The following is a 6,230-nucleotide window of genomic DNA, read 5'->3' on the forward strand; positions in this document are numbered from 1 at the left end:
GTCAGGCCGGGCCACAAAAACCGTTACATTTGGAGGCGAGCTGCTGAGATCAGATCTGTCATCAGGACAGGCTCTAGCTAGGCACACTGGGAAACAGGGATAGAGTCTGCTGCCACTCTGTGCTGCGTAGGGACGGACCTAGGGGTGGTCAGGGGCTGACGGGATATTGTCAGTTCGCAGGGACAACCTAGGGGCCTGAAAGGAGTGAGGGGTTTGGAGCCGGGCTATAGCTGACCGAGTCACCTTGAGGCAGTGCTAGTTGGTAGGATGCCAGAAGGGATAGCCTGTTAACTTGGTCAGGAATCCTGGAGAGGGTCTGCGCTAGGCTGACCAAGAGAGGTAGACGCCCCAAGTACTGCATGGCAGAGCCAGAGTACCTAGCCCATTCCAGACACTCACCGTAGGGAGCACAGACTGGGAGGAAGGAGTCACAGCAGACACTGAGAGAGTGAGCCTAGCCTGAGGTAGTGCAACACTGGGTCACTCCTAGATAAGGTACACATGTGGTGGTGCATCTGAAGCTAATCTTTATTGTGCCGGTGTGGTGGCTGCCCCGCAGAGTGGAGCACCATGTACGACAATTGGTACGAGAGTGAGACAACCCAAAGAATGGAGGATCCGCATGGTGCGGAGAACCCAAAATGGCGACCAGAGGCTGATGGGGAGGGCACCCGTGGCGTGCACCCCACTGAAGAGCAAACAGTCGCCGAGTTATCATTAACCAGTCTGCTCTGGAGCGGAGCGAAGGCTGTGGCTGCCCCGTTTTTATCCTGTCTGGGACAGCGAGGGGCCACCCTTGAAGAGTGTGAGGAAATTGTAATAATTGGGGGAGAACCCCGCGAGGAGAGCAAACAAACGGACTTTTTGGGCTTAAAAGTCAACCAAAATGGCGGTTCCCGCTTGCTAGGGACACCGCATGGGACAGTCACAGAAAATGTGGCTGGTGCAGGACTTGCAAAAAGCTGGCCGGGAATGGCGCGAACAGCAGAGCCCCGCCCTGATGGGGGGGTATGGCGCGAAAGCTATGGCTGCGCCTGCATGGACAGTGACTCACTCAGCCCCTGTGCTGAGTCAACCGCTTAGTCTATGGGACCCTCCCCTGATTTCTACCAGGGGGAGTGAATTTCAACTATGGCCTGTGGGAATGCACCCACTGGGCCCAGGGACTGATATCCAGACGGCGCCACTACAAAAAGTAGTTCCGGCCGTGGAAGAGCCGTGCAAAAAGGATGGTTATCTTGCACAGAGGGCGGCTGCCAGGAGAAGGCGGGAACTAGCCGCGGGAAAAGACCCCCACCCTTGTGGGGAAATTGGCGCGAAAACGCTAACCGCGCCCACCAGGACTGAGAGAGGTGCGGCCTTAATTAAGGGGCATGATATTCCCCTGTGGGACCCGCCCATAATTGCAACCCCTGGGGGCGGGTTCCAGCTCTGTCAGAGAAGGGAGGAGCCGAAGCAGGGAGTGGCGGATCCAGCAACTTCCACCAGTCAGTTGCGAGGAACCACAGAGAAGAAGAGACCTGTACAGGAAGTGGCTCCTGTACAAAGAATGGCCTGCTCCTCCACTGTGGGCACGATGGTCTCCACCCAGCCCTACTCAGTACCCGGCGGGTTGCTAGTAGTGAGGGTGGCCAACACCGAGACGGTGGTCGGGCTCTGCCTACAATGTGGGCTGCCCGGAGGCACGGTCAACACGGCGGCACGTTGCCCTCATTGCGGGACTTTATACCTGTGGCCTATGCCCACATTTATTCCAATTCAGCCTGCTGACCCCCCGGTGAACATGGCAAGGCGCTCCGCCGAGTCCCCGGGCGCGCTATGGATCAACCGCGCGAGTCCCGGAGACAAGGTACTGGAGCCGGTCAAGTCGGCTGGGTCAGTGGCGATCGAGGCGGTTGAAGCACCCCCCGCAATCGGGGAAAAGAGACTTTCACTCCGCTCGGAGACCCCTAAGTCAGGGAAAGGGGATTACTCGGACGAGGACCTCCGTGAGCTGGCGGTGTTAAAAGCGGAGCCAAAAAGGCAGACCGGAAGGACGACACCCCGTGGGGTGAGTGGTGGCCTTGAGAACAGGGCGTCCCCCGCAGATCGGCGAGCCGACAGACGGAGTCCCGCCATCCCAGGACCTGATCTAGGAGACGGGAGAGAGACGCCTACACCCCTGCGGATGGGTAAGCCAAGCAGCCCTATCACTTACTTGGTTGCAGCAGGCGGCGAAGCGCTGGAAGGGCCGCGCCAGGCCCCGAGCGCACGTGGAGTGACGGCATCACTTCCGGCGGCGACGACGGAGCAACCGGATGTCGTTGTGGAAGAAGAGATCCCGCATGGGGGTCCCACGCAAGATGGCGACGCTTCCGGTTCCGGGGAAGACATCGCTTCCGGTGGTGACGGCGGAACCCATGGAGAAGATGCAGCGACGCTTCGGCGATTGGGGGAAGGTCCCCAATCACCTCAACGGCTCAGAAGCTGGACGGGCGATCTGAGGACTGAGGAGGGTGAAGTATCATCCTTTGAAATATCTACGGACAGCCAGGAACGGGTCGCAGCCCCGTGGCAATCGCTGCCCCGTCCGTATGCCCAACCCCATGCCCTAGCTAAGACCCCTACCCCTGTCACACGGTCCCCGGGTTCCCCGCCTAGCCTGGAATCAGTGGACATTCCCTCAGAAGAGGAGGGGAGACGGACTGGGGAAAGACAGCGCAGTGGCGCTACGGAAGGTATCTCCAGGGGAGGGGGAGAATTGAGAGTGGCTGCGGTAGGCCGGTGGTTGCCCCCTGCAGTTCCGGCGCCGGTAAAAAAGGCCCCGGGGTCGTCTAGGTGGTCTGTACCGCGATCTGAGCGGTCATCAGGGGTATTTTCCATGGACGATGATAGGGACTCAGGAAGGTCAAACAGATTCCGGGAGAACCGTTGTTTATTTGAAGGGTACTCGGCCTGGATGGACCGCACTCGGTTCCTCATCCGGCGAGAGGATGTAGTGGACTATTGGTGGGCGGTGGGAGAGTTTACCCCAGAACAGAGGGACAGGGAGTTGCAGGAGCGCTGGCTTCAAATAGAGCATAGGGAGATAGAACCTATGGGTCCCAGCATCTTGTCAGACCCCGTGGACCCTGACGAACCCCTATCATGGGTGCTACCTGGGAGGGCAGGTAAGGCTGACCTGACTAGGATCAGTAGGGCCGAACGGGCTATAATGGCTCGTTACAAGTCATCCCACGGGTTGGAGTACCCGTATGTTCCTGAGCCCTTAATGGACGAAATAGAGGAGAACAGGGATAGGTGGCTCCGGGAAAATATTGAGATGCACTTAGTCAGTAAGGGGAATGATGTGGTGGGGAAGAAGGCCGAGGAACGGATAGAGCATTTGATCCGTATATGGGCCATTGGTAGAAATATCCACAAACACAAGGTAACATATAGGCCCGAGAGGGGATTACCACGGCATTATTCTGTTACCGTTCTAGATATGGGGGGTAGGGAAGTGAAGAAGCTACTTTTAGGTGGTACTATGCATTACGCGGGTTCGTGGCTGCTGGTCGGGGCGGGCTTGGCGGAATGTACTGTGTTCATTTGTACTGCATTATGAGAAAATTTGTGTGATGTTAATTATGTTTTCTGTTACAGTGCTTCCTGGAAAGAGGTATACAAATTTAGGTCCCAGCGAGGACGATGGGATTCACCAGGGGGAGAATGTAGCGGTCATGTAAAATGCCTACAGTCATCTCTCCTGCTGGCAGCAAGGCCTGGTAAGTGTGGGCATGCCAGCAGTAATCATGGAGGTTTTCCCTCACACCCTGGTGGGGTGCCCTGTGTATGGATGGGACTGGTCACATGCTCTGACTCCATGGTTAGTGATGTCAGAGGTGTGTCAGCCTCAGAAGTTACATAAGGCACAGCACTGTGTCTAAAAGTTAGTTCAAGGCTAGTACAGTTGAGGAAGGAGTTCAAGTTCCTGCAAGGTGTTTGCAGAGTTCAGAGACTAGTGGACGGTTATGTTATAGTAGCTGATATAGGAGTCTGTGTCCAGGGACCTGGCACAGAGCAGTGAATCCCTGATCAAGGAGACATACCTTTCAAAGGGAAGCACGGGCACAATGACTGGCTAAAGATACCCCATTGTGGAGGGCAGCTATGCCCACCGTGACAATAAAGATGGAGCTGATCAGAGAAACCCCTGTGTGTGAGAGTCAAGTAATTACACAGGGAGTTGCACCACCGAGGAGTTCCTCACCAGGATCATCCCCATGCGGACGCAGGGACCCTGATGAGGTGGAGGCGCTGCACTGGAACTAGGTGAGACTCAGCACACTACCTCAGCTGCCTGTCTGGATGGGTCCTCCCCACACACCATCATGCGGGAGACTCAGGAGTCCTGTAGCCAACAGGTGCACCACCCGACACTACCATACTGTAATGGGGACCGGTTAGACCACAGGGGCCAATGTGAGATTGGGTGGGTCAGGCCGGGCCACAAAAACCGTTACATATAAACAGTTACATACAAGTGAGGACAAACATGCGCACACAGATACCGAGAGGTAATGAGGGCATAAGAGTTTACAATCTAGAGGGAATGAGGGACAATGTTGAAACAAGAAGGTAAGGTTATTGTAGGATAAGGTGTGGCTCAGGTTAGAGTATGGCCCAGTCTGACAGCTGAGGCCATTAAGGTTTTTTTTCGGGGGGGTGGGGGGGATAGGGGGGATGTTACATAGGTGGACATTGGTCCAGCCATACAGCTGGTCCCAATGAGATTTGAGGTGCAGGTGAGCTGGATGTTAGAGGTATGGCAACTTGACTTCCACAAGAACTTCCTATGACTCAGGTGGTACGTATACTATGAGCTTTGGTGAATTGACATGGAGAGATGTCAGTGAGATCCATAAAAACTAACATGGAGAAATCTGTCCATCTGACCTGGGTTCAGTTGTCAACTCTAGATATAGTTCGAGTATTGAAACAAAGCACAATAAAATAATGATGTGTCTAGCGGCCGATGAAAATAGGTAATATAGGCATCACATTTAGTCCCTGTTAGTGGTTGTAAGGTATTTTCAGTCTCCTCAAATGCAGCACACAACATTTCTGTATATACTGTGATAAAGCAGCTATAGGACAAAAGTATGGGCTACTCTAGCATTGCCTTCTGGGCCCATGTGCTGTACGTGGGACGGGTTGATTCATCTTTATTTTAATTAATTTCGGAGGCATTCTCGGTTTGTTGACCCTTGTGATTTACTGAGACACAGAAGCTGAGTTTCGTTGCCAATTTTAGGCACTGTTACTTTAACGTCTGATCTCCCATTGGTAACAAGCTTCCTATATATAGGAAAGTCGGTGCAAGGTGCATTCAGCTCAATAGGTGTTCTCTTCACATTTCAAAGTTAAGATGAGTTATTGCTAGATCCCAACATGACTCACTGTGCGACTCTGGGTCTCTAGGTGCTGCCAGGGCCCCAGTTTCGTGAAGCCTTGTTCCTACCCTCACGGCATTCCAGATGACAGCTGGGAGAGCTAAGAATAAACAGTGTGCCCCACCCAGCACGGGGCTGTGTCTGCCTCATGGCCCCTGTTTGATGGGACTTGTGGAGATCCAATGCAGTTTATTTATGTATGAAGCTGGCGGGAGTCTGGTTTCAGAAACCGTGAAAGTGCCTGACCTGTGAGACTCTACTAAAGCTGCATGTTCAGCAAATATTCTGTAAATGGGGTGACCACCTGACTCTAGATAACAATGCACGTGCCCATGGCAGCAGATTGGAATAAATAATGCTCTATAATACATCATAATCTGTCTCAGTGTTATCATTTGGGGGTAATTCTGCCAGTATGATACTACAAGCACACATCGATCCATTGAAAGAAATGTATTATGTACCTAACATCATCACCTTTCTATCTTCAAAGAGACCAAGCTCATTGTGAAGTTTGATGTTATGCTGCTAATATTTGTATTTAAATGGATTGATAAGTGTAAGTATGAGATGGCTTTAAAAGGTGATAGAGAGGAGTCCATTGCTTGTTTATATCTATTTCGTACCTGGTTTTCTTCATGAAGCCCAAAACTTATTCACAATACAGAGTCAAAATGTTATTTTTTTTTTTTAATTACTACCATTTTAGTGAAGTTACACAAAATGAAATCTACAGTAAAATTACCGAGTAGATATTTGTTTTCCGGTGATGTCATCTGTGACACAGGAGGGAATTAATATTACATCAAGGGTGGC

This window comes from Ascaphus truei, chromosome 6 (assembly GCF_040206685.1).
Source record: "Ascaphus truei isolate aAscTru1 chromosome 6, aAscTru1.hap1, whole genome shotgun sequence".
NCBI lineage: Eukaryota > Metazoa > Chordata > Amphibia > Anura > Ascaphidae > Ascaphus > Ascaphus truei.